This window comes from Protopterus annectens, chromosome 4.part0, assembly GCF_019279795.1.
Source record: "Protopterus annectens isolate FY-2018-M chromosome 4.part0, PAN1.0, whole genome shotgun sequence".
NCBI classification, from domain to species: Eukaryota; Metazoa; Chordata; order Ceratodontiformes; family Protopteridae; genus Protopterus; species Protopterus annectens.
Window position 1 is genome coordinate 566,036,762 of NC_056733.1, and position 12,440 is coordinate 566,049,201.

The window sequence follows — 12,440 nt, forward strand, 5'->3', positions numbered from 1 at the left end:
ATAAGTGCAATACACAACTAAAGATAATAAACAAGAACTACCTCCAAACGGTTAATCTAGGCACAGTAAAGACAAACAGGCAAACAGATGACTAGGTTCTCTAACTTAAACGGGCCTAGCCCTAAGAGGTAAAGATAGAAATAACCCAAGGACTAGGTCATCTAATTTAAAGGGGCCTAGCCCTGGGAGAAACACAAACAGAACCGAGGACTAGGTCCTCTAACTTAAATGGGCCTAGCCCTAGGTGAAAGAGAAAAACAAGAACAAAAACACAAATACTATAGCAAGCGAAGCAATGCAGGGATACAAGAAGGCCAACGGAAGGACGGCCAATCAAAGCACAAACAGTGCAAACAGTAAACAATGCAGCAAAATGTTTAAGACAGACACAGAATGTGATACAACACTAAACTAGAAAAAAGAATTATTCTGAGTCAGCAAATAACTAGAAAAAAAGTATTGAAAGTTTCACTTAGCCACGGCCAAGAAGAAGCACGTCTGAGCTCAACGAGCGGCACACGAGATCTGGGTTACATTAGCGGTGCATTATGGGATACCTCCTAGCCACAAGCCAACAAGAAGTTTTTGAGCTAGAGAATGGCCGAGTCGGAGCTGAGGTTCGGCTCTGATCCCAAGTGTAAGAATGAAGGCAAGACAGGACTACAGAACATCACAAGTTATGTTGATTTTACAACTGCTATGTATGCAAGCATTGTTACTTTTTATGTCACATTAGTATATATGTCACAGTGAACATTTCATAGACTTTTGCATTGCACAGGAATGCATACTGCTTACAGTGACACAAACAGTCCAAATAACCATCTGCATAACTGGGTCCTCACATGAATATGATCATCTGCATTTTACTGTCTTTCAGATGGCAAACAGACTTAAGGAGGACAATTTCTTCCCACAGAAAAATGACATCACACTAGATGTTCTGTAACAACATAGACAGAGACTCCAGAATGTGCAGAGAATATAGTATGGAGGAATAAGTGTGGGCCAACATCACCAACATGATTAGCACAGTTGTAGGTCACAAAAGATCCTGTTGCTGATGCTGCTCTGACATAATCCTCCTTGCAGCCAACAGGTTACGACTGCAGGAGAGATTGAGGGAGGCCACTGATGATGGACCACCACTGACCCCCCATTGATCCCCCGGATGAGATCACAATATTTCTTGCTTCCCTACAAATGGCAAGTGAGAATCGAAATATACCGAGGGGTGGGGCAGGAGCAGGAGTTCTGGACAGAACGTGCAAGTCTTACTTTGCATGATAATAATGACTATAGAGTGAATCATAACATATTGCTACTGCATGCATATTCACGTATTGTCATTTGGGATTTACAGCAGCAGAACTGAATTGTGCACACAGATATAAACAGGTTGATGACGATGAATGTAAGTGAAAGACAGAAGAGAACAACCAACAAGTGCAATGCTTTCTGCATTAATATTCACTGGTTCATCTACTTCTGGACAACACCAGAAAATGGCAGGTGAGTGTCTCCACCCAGTGTAAATGTGACCACTACCTGTTATTGGCTCAGCCTCATGTCATGGTACTGCTTTCTACTATCATACTGACATTTCCCCAAACACTGTAAGCTACAGGTATCCAAGCCATGCAGGTGCAAGTACAGACAGACAAGGTATGTTACCATAACCGGTTCTTAGTTTGGAGCAATGTGTAGCAGACTGTGATACATGACATTAATGTCACTGTTTTTCTACACCGGGACATCTAGTTAACAGGTGCAACGTCTGTCATGTGAGTACCTGCAGCCACTGTTATTGTATATGTCATGCTGTCAGTATTCTGTTGCCTGTGTATATGACTATGTTGTCTTTCTCTTTACTTTTCCACTGCAGGATCTGCAGTACAACACACAAACTCACAACAGTGGGAGTCTGCCAGTGGTATGCGAATACCCATCTTTCATACATATCATTGATGTTACTCCTGTTGTTGTCCTCTATTAATGCTGTGTCCTCCTACCTATTTCTCAGACAGACTGCATCATCATCAAGTGCACAAACAAGTGGCATGTCTATGTAAAGCCTACTGTACGTTTTAATTCTGTTCAAATGGTTCGGCTGGCAATAATGCTGGCTTTTTTTCTCTACAATAGTTCATCCCTCTTCTAACTCACCATCTTCCCACAAGGACTTGTCAGTTGTGTGTTATGTTTGTATTTATCACGTATGTCATCTATGTTCAACATGTAACTTAACTGTCAACTCCCTGTTATGTAGATTCAGTGACTCATACACAGACAAGGCCTAATAGTAAGTCAGTATTATCTGTAACGCTACAGTGACATATATGTGTCATATGTATTTAATGATATCTAGCATTTGATGTAAGCATTGTCCTGATCTGTGTCATCTGTCTCTTCTTTTAGCACATCAGCTATCTGTATCCTCCATTACATTGTCCAATTATCACAATGTGTGATCTGATGCGTCTCAGCATTGTAGCATGGCCCCTGGCACACAGGACAGTGATATGGTGATATAGTCTGACCAAGATGGTGACAGTCATACGGATGTGGCTGTAGCCTCAGAAGTTAAGGGAAACTTTCCAGCCAATCTGACAATGAGTGGACATCAGACAGTGGACAGGCTGTGGCCTGTGAAGAACAGACCCAAGTTGAGACTGCTGCTGATGTTGACATTTTCCCACAACAAATTGATACTGGCTGACACAGAAAATGTAGGCAAGCAGCTGGTGTGCATGGACAGGTGTCAGAGTGTGTCTGCTACACAGGCAAATGAATTTTCCTAGCAATGTCATGGATCTGACATCCATGCACTTGCTTGTTTCACAGATCATGTTGTACACTAGCTGAGTGTGCTGTATGAAGGACAAGAGAACAGACAGAGTGAGGTAATGGCATTATTGGCTGCTCAGAATGAAAGTATGTAGTCTGTGGCACAGCTGGTAGAATCCCTGGCCTCTAAAGTACTACAGTAGTGCCAACTGCCACATGGGAGAGGCAGGAATCCTCTCAGCAGAACCAACCTTGCCCATTAGGCATCAGTGTCTATGCTTCAATGTGCACACACTTTCGCTGCTGGCCCAACTGCTGTGGGCCCAGCAGCCATGACCAGACAGTCATGTCGTAGTCATGATCCTTCACCTCCACAAGCTGGTGTTACCCAATCAGTCTCCTCTGTAGAGCAACCTGGGCCAAGTGTTTCCATATGTGGTATGGGTAGATCAGACTGCAATGTGGGCCATCAGCATGGGCAACCTAGACTGCTTTAAAGCAACTCGGACAGTTGATTCACTCTGTCCGGTAATGTGAGTCTTACCCCGTGGTGATGATGACTGCTGTGCAGAACAGTGAGAGTGTCATCTGCCTATTTTTATTGACAAGTCTGATGCCACGCGAGTCCGACGTGAGTTTTAATAAACATAGATGACTCCATTTTACATTACTTTACCCATACTTTACAATGATATATTTGGCTTGTGATATTAACAGTTCAGTATTACATCCTGTGTTATTTACCTGTTTGCAGCTTTTTATAGTGGAGAGATAGGAGTGTGTTGCACTAATGTGTGACACACAATGATACAACAATCAGAGTCTGTATGTACACCTGTGTCAATTGTGCCCTCAGCCGATGATCCTTGTTGTGACAGATTTGTATATGTTCCTAATGTTATATGTTATGATTATGTTATGTCTGATGATCAGTGTGTACATCTAGTGGTTAACTGTCGTTAGATGCAATCTGTGCTGCTGTAGTGGGCAACACCTGAACATCAATGTTTAATCAGTGTACTCCCATACGTGTGGTTTGTCATGACTCAGAGTTGTGGGACAAGTGTTGCCATGTTGCCTAGGCCTACACTTCTGTCCTCCTACTCCTCCTCTGATACCTGCGGGATGTTATCTACAGACATCTGGGGTTCTTGGGGTAGTTCAATCACACCTGCAGCTAAAAGACCCACATGTGCTCTAGTTAGCATGTTGTGCAGCATGGTGTACACTGTTATCATCTGTGCTGTCTTCTCAGGTGTGTACTGCAGTGCACCCCCGAATGTGTCCACATATCTGACCCAGCTTTTAGTACACTGAACACATGGTCTATGGTGTTTCTAGTTGCTGCACATGCTCTTTTTTAGGCCTCCTCTGCAGGGTTGGATGGTTCACTGAACGGGGTCATTAGCCACGGCTCAAATGTACAACCACAGTCACCTGTTGTGGGGAATAAACACACAGGTTATCAGTATAGATACTGTTAATAGAGATATCCCTAGTTTACATCTTAGCCGTGTTCCTGTACTTGCCCAGTAGTAGTCTCTCAGGTATTTCATCATGCTGGAATGCAGCACTCAGTCCACTTTCCCTCCACATAGCAGCATCATGGACACTTCCAGGGTGTGTTGCCACAAGGATTGTTATGCTGTTATCTGGTGCACACACAACTGCCAGTTCAGGGATGGCCAGCCCTTTCTGATACTATATCGATTATAGGATGTCCTAGTGTCTTGATACAGATGTGTGTGCAATTTACTGCACGAAGTACATGGGGGAAGTTGCAATGCTGTAGAACTGGCGCATTACAGTTCTCCGCTGCACGGGGATGGATAGAAAGTAGATGTAGTCATCCACACTGCTGCCAAAAAGTTTGCCAGGACACAACTGGCAGCTATCTGTGATACACTCACAGCATCCCCCATGTGTCTCTGGAATGTCACAGATGCATATACACCCAGGATGAGAAACACTTCGGTTTCAAGGGGGATGAGGTTTCCTCACATGGTATGCCTACACATGTGTGGGGCACACATGTTGCAGACAGCCTGCCCCAACTCTCTGTCTAGCTGATGCCTGTCGATTACTTGCAGGTCTGACAACTGGCTTAGTTACAGCCTTGATATGACTCTAGCTGGCTGCCTTCTAGTGTGCACAGCCACATCTGATTTACAGCATGTATCACTGCAGTCTGTTGCAGTTCATTAAGTGCAGGTTGCATTTTTCTTTTTTTTTGGTATTCTTACAGAATACGGCAGAATCCATAGTAGTAGCTTCCTTTCCTTGTGGGCCATATTGCATATGCAGAGGATTTTGTAAACAGAGTTGGAATTGCAGTTGGTTACATTTAAGTTGCATTAGGCACACGCAATGTGCTTTGGAATCTGGTGGGTGTGCACAGAATTCATAATTATCTTACAGTGAATAGCCAAGTACCTGGACTGCTTCCAGTGTGTCTTCTTAAAATGCATCCACAGCTGGTACACTGAAGTCTTCCTTCTGTGTGCTGCACTGTCCACAAATAGCTTTTGTATGTAACAGTTGACTAAAGTCTGATTAAGTCATTTCCATTGAAAGGAGATAATGAGTAGCACTAGATTATACTGATGAAGACATTCCCATCAAAACTGGTATAGTGTGTCTTCCTTGTATCCACTTTGGAATGCCAGAGTATAGTGAACGGAACTTCTATTATTAGGTTTCAAATTGACATTTGTTTTAATAACAGATGTCCTGCATTGCATATGTTTGAAATAAAGTCAAATCAAGAATGGGCCTGAGGTCATTTGTTTTCTTTGGCACTAAAAAAATATGTAGCAATATCCTGACCTCTTCAGGTCTGGTAGGACCTCTTGAATGGCTCTTTTTATTAGAAGACTGACTTAACTTTTCTGCTGCTACTCTGAAGGAATGGGACAATGACCAAGGATAATGTCTGTGGGTGTGTGGTGTGCAGGTATGAAACAAGGTTGTATGCCTGTTGATATTGCTGTCATTGTCCACCTGTTCTTTGTGCCTGACTATAAGCAGGCAGGTGGAAAAACCCACATCCGCTGACTTCTTCTACAGAGGGACAGCTACACAAAGCTTGGTGATGCTGCTGCTGATCACCAACACTTGGACTGTGCTTCAATGGTGCTGCCAAGGACTTTGCCTATGGAAGGGTGACCTCTTTGAATGTTGCCTTGGGAACTGAAGTTAAAAAAAGTGTCATTTGGGAATTTCATTCACTCTGTGTTGGATAAATTTATTTATTTAATATAGTTATGATGTATGTGAAAGTATGGGGGTACATCTTTAAGCTCTAAGCTGCATAATGATTAAATAAAAGTATTTAAATGTTTAATTATTTAATTAAATTAAGATGAATTAATGCTGAGATGGATTATAAAAAGCTGCTTGGATTGTATGAAGTTATTCCATTGAAGGCCTATGAGGCCGAGGTACTAGGATGTATTGAATAAAGAAAGAAAATTGGCAGCTACAGCAGTGCTTGGTGTTTTTTTGATTGAGGAGAATTCCTAGTGTTCCAGCTTCTTCTAGGAGTTTGTGTGGTTTGGTGTTTTTTACCATGTCATTGGAAGGAGCTTCTGCTGTTCCAGGTGTCTTTAAAACACAAACAGAAATGGGCAAGCATAAATGCACAAAGATGTGGAAGGAGAGAGATAATAAAATGTTGGAAAAGGATCCATGGTCTATGGGGATGGACAGTCGAGCAGATGAAAGGTATGAGCAGCTGGAGACGTTGTTGAAAAAAGAGGTGTCGTTGTATTATGACATTAAGTTGTTACAAAAATATGTGGACATGAATCTAACTCCCAAGGGGCTGAGAGTTGATAGGCTCCCAGCGTATGATTTTTCGGAGGAGGAATCTGACCTCCCGGAAGAATGGAAATCTGTCTCATTAGCTTGTACTACTAACTGGCTAAAGATTCTCATTAACAGAAATAGTCGTGCCCATGAGAAAGTACATAAAAACATTATACAACTGCAAGAGACATTAATTAATGACACCTCGGAGTTTAATTACTCCAGCAAATTGTTTGATATAAAATCTGGAGTTGCCAAAGTGGAATCGGAAGTAGTCGCTAGAAAAAAGAAGAAATTGTCTCGAGATATAAATTACTACAGTAGTGGAGTAATTTTTTCTTGGCAATGCAAAGGAACGAGAGGGCATTCCAGACAGACAAGCTATAGAAGGGGAAGATCTAGTTTGGGTCCATCCTCGTGTGAAACTTCGATATTATCTGGTGAGTTAGCACCCAATAGGCAGAAGAGCTTTTCTTTGAGGACGTTAGTAGAGTGTTTGAAGGAGCAGCGTCTACACATGATGGCGAAGTTTCGGAAGACCAGAATCGGGCGAAAGGAAGAGGAAGGAGGTTCCAGGAAAAGAGGAGTAAAAACTAAACTGTCTAGCGGGGCAGTTTAAGGTATGTTCTGCTCAGTCAGTTAATAGTACTTTCCCGGAGAACCGAGAAGAGAATTTGTTGCCACAGAGGGTGAATGACTATAACTTTGATTTTAACCCTCCCTTGGTTCATTTGGCATCTGAATGTTGTGTTTTTCCTGGCACGTTTGTCCTGACGGACATGATAGGGAATGAAGCGAACAACGCTAAATAAAGTTTTGACATTGTAAATCTTTCTGATTTGGTGCTGTCTAAGGCAGCGACAAGTGTTTTGCTTAAGGGTACGAAATATGTGCCAACTTTCATTCCTTCATTGGTTGAATTTATTAATGAAATCAAAGTGTTCTGTCGAAAACTTAATTTGAGAGTGTTTTTTGGCACTAAAAAACATCGCTCACAGGAGAATAAAGCAAATACCTTGTTTGATTCAAACAATTATATCATGGAAGATTCTTTGTTGGACATTTCTCTACATGATAATCCACTTGTGTGGGACTCTGATAATGAGAGTGTGGAAGATATGTCCGCAATAAGAAGTGTAATTAATGTTTGTTTTTCAATTGGATATGGAAAACTAAAAATACCCAAGGTGCCCCATACTAGTTCTTTTGTACCCTCGAAGAATACAAATGCAATAATGTCTTTGAATGTGCACTTTGTAAACAGATTGAATTTGCATACAAGTATATATCAACCTGTAAAATCATGGAATTTGAGTAAAGAGCAGTGGTCAGCTCTTAAACAGTTATGTACTGTTACTGACCAATATGCATTCACACAGGCAGATAAGGGTGGAAAACTGGATGATTCTGAATAAAAGAGAGTATAACAATATGGCCTTGGAATTGTTGTTAGATGACAAGGTTTATAAAAAGTTACCCAATAAAAGAATTTAATGGGAGGTTGTTGGAGTTATTAGAAAGGGGAGAAAGACTAGGATTTTTTGCTCATGGGGATGTTAAAAAGCTGTATTTATTAAAACATCCGAAAGATGCCAAGTTTTTTGTCATTCCAAAAATTCAAAAATCAATGACTAAACCCACCAGGTAGACCGATAGTCTCAGGGGTGGGTTCTTTTTTACAGAACACAGGCATCTTTTTGGACTCCCAGTTAAAGATCTATCTCCCTAGAGTGCAATCATATATTAAAAATACCTCTCATGTGTTGGAAAATATAAAGAAAGATTCAGTGGGACCCAAGCCTTTATCTTGCCTGTGTGGATGTTAGGTCCCTGTACACCAATATTAATATCGAGATGGGCCTGAAAGCAGTGGCTAAAATGCTGGGTGAGGGACCAAAAACCACTTACATTTGTCAGTTGTTAGAATTTGCTTTAATGCACAATTATTTTGTTTTTGACGATGACTATTATTTGCAATTGGAAGGAGTTGCAATGGGGGCAGCTTTTGCCCCATCCTATGCAGTTTTGTTCATGGCACATTTTGAAAATATGTGTATGTTACAGATTTTTTTTAAGGACTGTGTGATCATGTTTAAAAGGTTCATTGACAATTTGATTTTTGTGTGCAGGGGGGAAGACTAATGAGTTTGATCAATTTATGAAATTACTTGGTCAAAACACTTGTGGCTTGGAATTTACTTATAGAACTAGTAGAAATAGAATGCAATTCTTGGATGTTGACTTTTATGTAGATGAAAGGGGTGTTTTGCAGTATAAACCATACCATAAGGATACAGCTGCGGATAGCTTTTTGGAAGCTGGAAGCGCTCAACCTGGTCATTTGATAAAATCCCTTACTTATGGTGAGTTCAGAAGAATAATGACCAATACTTCTGATAAAAAGATGTTGGAGAGGGAATTTGATCTAGTTAAGAAAAGATTATTAAAGTGTGGCTATAGTATGGAACATATAAGTGAAGCTTTAAATAAGCTGAAGAGAAACGAGCTATAAAAGGAAAAGTAGTGTTTCTATTCAATATGAGAAGTTTGTTAGGAAAAATGAAATGGAGAAGGTTGGTGTAGAACCCCCTTTTATTTGTGAACAAATTCTCTCCCCTTTCTGAAGTACTTAGGGGGTTAGTAAATTACATGTGGCTGGTGGTATGCAGGGATGAAGTAGTAGGGAAGTTATTTTCTGAGAAAGTTACCTTTTTTGGTAGGTTTAATAATTTAAACGAGTTGTTAAGAAAAAGAAATAAGGTTGATTCAGTCAAAAGAAAGGGAGTATTTCCATGTGGGGTTTACAAAGTGTGTGACAAATTAAAGAATATTGATGGATGGATAATAAATGGAAAAATGTTTCTGGTTAAAAACGAATTCAGTTGTAATTCGTGTGGTGTAGTATACATCATTGGATGTGGATGTACGCCTTGTAAATGGTATGTAGGACAGTCAAAAAGAAAGGTGAAACAGAATATTGGAGCACTTGGGTGATGTAATAAATAAGAGATTGGACAGCCCAGTGGCACAACATGTTTGTGACACACATGGGGGTAGTATAGACAGTTTTTTCTTTAGTGTATTAGCAAAACCCTCTGAAGAACATACTTTGGGGGGGGGGGATTTAAAAGAAAGTTGATCAAGTTAGAAACTAAATTAATAGTATATTTGGGCACTTTATATCCTAGGGGTCTCAATCCGGATATTGATTGGGGCATTTAGATGCTTAACTTAGCGAATGGAGTTTAGGTTATCTACAGAACAAATGTGTTGGTTAGGTTAAAAAGCAGTGTATTTTGGATGAATAATTAATTGATTAAGTTGATATTAACAATAAAAAAATAAAAAAAATATGTGCAATAAAAGTAAGGATGAAATTTAAAAAAAGTTTACATTTAACAAAATAAATTTATAGGCCATGGATATATACTTATAATTGAGTCTTAGGGGTAGGTTGAAAATTATTTTTTACGTGTTTAAATGTATAAGTCATTGTGGTGTACGAGGAAATGTGAAAATGTGCTATTTCATTAAGTAGTAGAAGTGATTTATTCTTTAAAAAAAAAGTGTCACTTGGGAATTTCATTCACTCTGTGTTGGGTCAATTTACTTAACATAGTTATGATGTATGTGAAAGTGTGGGGGGTACATCTTTAGGCTCTAAGCTGCATAATGACTAAAGAAAAGTATTTAATTGTTCAATTATTTAATTAAATTAAGATGAATTAATGCTAAGATGGACTATAAAAAGCTGCTTGGATTGTATGAAGTTATTCCATTGAAGGTCTATGAGGCCGAGGTACCAGGATATATTGAATAAAGAAAGAAAACTGGCAGCTACAGCAGTGCTTGGTGTTTTTTTAATTGAAGTTCCTCCCAAACTTTATTTCTGCAATGCTCCCCATGCCAAAAACAACTCTAACACAGGCTTTTTGGATTCCTGAAAAGAGGTATTGAGTAGGTAGAACTTTACACCCTCATCAGAGAGGGCTTTATTGTTATTTTCCAATGCTCTATGGAGATCACCTCACTTCAAAGCCAAAAGGCAGGTGCCTTGAAAGGGGGCTTTCACAAAGGTCGTCTTTTTGTCATCAGGAAAATCAGAAAGCCTAAATCTGACATGCTGTTCATCTCCCTTCCCGATTCCACTTTTCTGCTTGAACATTCAGCAAATTTGTACGCTAATCTCATCATTAGGTTCAATATGCAATTCACAGTTGCGGACTGGGACAGTCCATCAAGCAACTGCTCCACCAACACGTGCTTTTCATCAGCAAGTCTCACTGAGAGTCAATCTTGGGATACACAGTTTATGGCCCTCAGTAAAAACACAGAGGATGCATACATTTGCTTCAGTGGACAGTCTGCACCACATAATCCTTACTGGTGGTGGTTCAGGGGCACTCTCTAAGAAGTTGGAGACTTTTTAAGAGCTGTTGCTGCAGTGAAAGTATCTAACTTAAGATTCTCATACCAAAACTTCCAATCTTCAGGAAACTAGAGAATCTCATTATGCTTCCATAGAACAGGAATCACAGTATTGGAGTTTTCCCATGCTGTACTGGTGGCCTACATCTGCATGTCTGATAATGGTGGGACTAAAGAAATAACACCAGAGTGCTGGCCTAAAAGTGTGTTCATGTACATGTGGAGCCTTAACTGATTCACTGTACACAAACAATGTTTATTTATTTTTATTTTATTTATTTACATTTGTTGACCAGGAGTGTCCGACTGGACATAGGTCCATTTTCAGCAGAGGCCCGGGGAGAAAAGCTCCACAGTTAAAATAAACAGACAGTAGTTGCATTGGATTACATAGTGATTAACAATATAACATAGCAATTACTTACAACATATTTACAGATGAAGAACTTAGTACATCAGTAGAAAACTAGAATCTTTATCTGTGAAGTACATAACAGACATTAACAAATGTTACAATAAGAAGTTCCTGCTGTATAATAAGTACTAGGCTTATGAGCATCTGAACTTGCTATAATCAAGGTAGTTAGTGGAGTGAAAAGAAAGGTAGTGGTTGGACGGGGTGGGTGATTTTAGAGTGGGAGTTGCAAGGGCATAGCCAGCATGTTTTTAGGTGCGCTTTTAGTAAAGTTTTTAGTAAAGTTGAAAGTAAATGTTGAGAGTAAAGGTAGGCAAGCAAGAGTACTTTTAAATATAATGCATTTCCAGCAAAATAAAATAAAAAATCAAGACTGATGTTTACCTTGATGTTAAGTTTTATTCCCGCACTTCTACATTTTAAATCCTCAGTCCATACTAACTGAAATAAGTACTGTCTGAAGTAAGGAGAAACATTGACAACAATAAAAAATAACTCAAAAGTAAAATAAGCAATTGAGGGTGAAGTTTTTCTTCTGCTTTGTTTTTTTTTTAATTGATGATACACTGAAAAATGCATGCAAAAGAAAGAGGATACAACTACAGACAAGTAAGGAAATTACCAAAAAAATGTGTTATCTAGCCAGTATCAGTAGCTTTGAGGGACAAAGTCCTAAACATCACAAAACTTCACAAAAAGGAAATAAATTATAATTACAAAGCAAATGGTCAAATCATAAATAATGACCATCGTTAAAGCTTTGGAAACAGTAGTAGTCAGTTTAAAATTTGATCAGTGTAACCTAAAAAAGTCCTGCTTGGCAAGACTGGGATCCACTTTATGATAACAGGCCTTGGTACAAATCTATGACCAGACGACAAGGGACTATTCTCCTAAATAAGCCCGGATGACTACATGCTCCAGCTGATCATCCAGGGGCATGATATTGCAAGGAAAAAAGGACGTACTTCCAATGGATGGGAGCTGAATGCACTCCCCAATC

General features: G+C 39.7%; 1 protein-coding gene across 2 annotated transcripts in view; it reads right to left on the reverse strand.

Moving 5' to 3' along the window:
* Positions 1-12,440, reverse strand: part of LOC122799442 (trichoplein keratin filament binding) — a 1,060,398-nt gene that overhangs the window by 620,806 nt on the left and 427,152 nt on the right. The gene's annotated exons all lie outside the window — the stretch shown is intronic.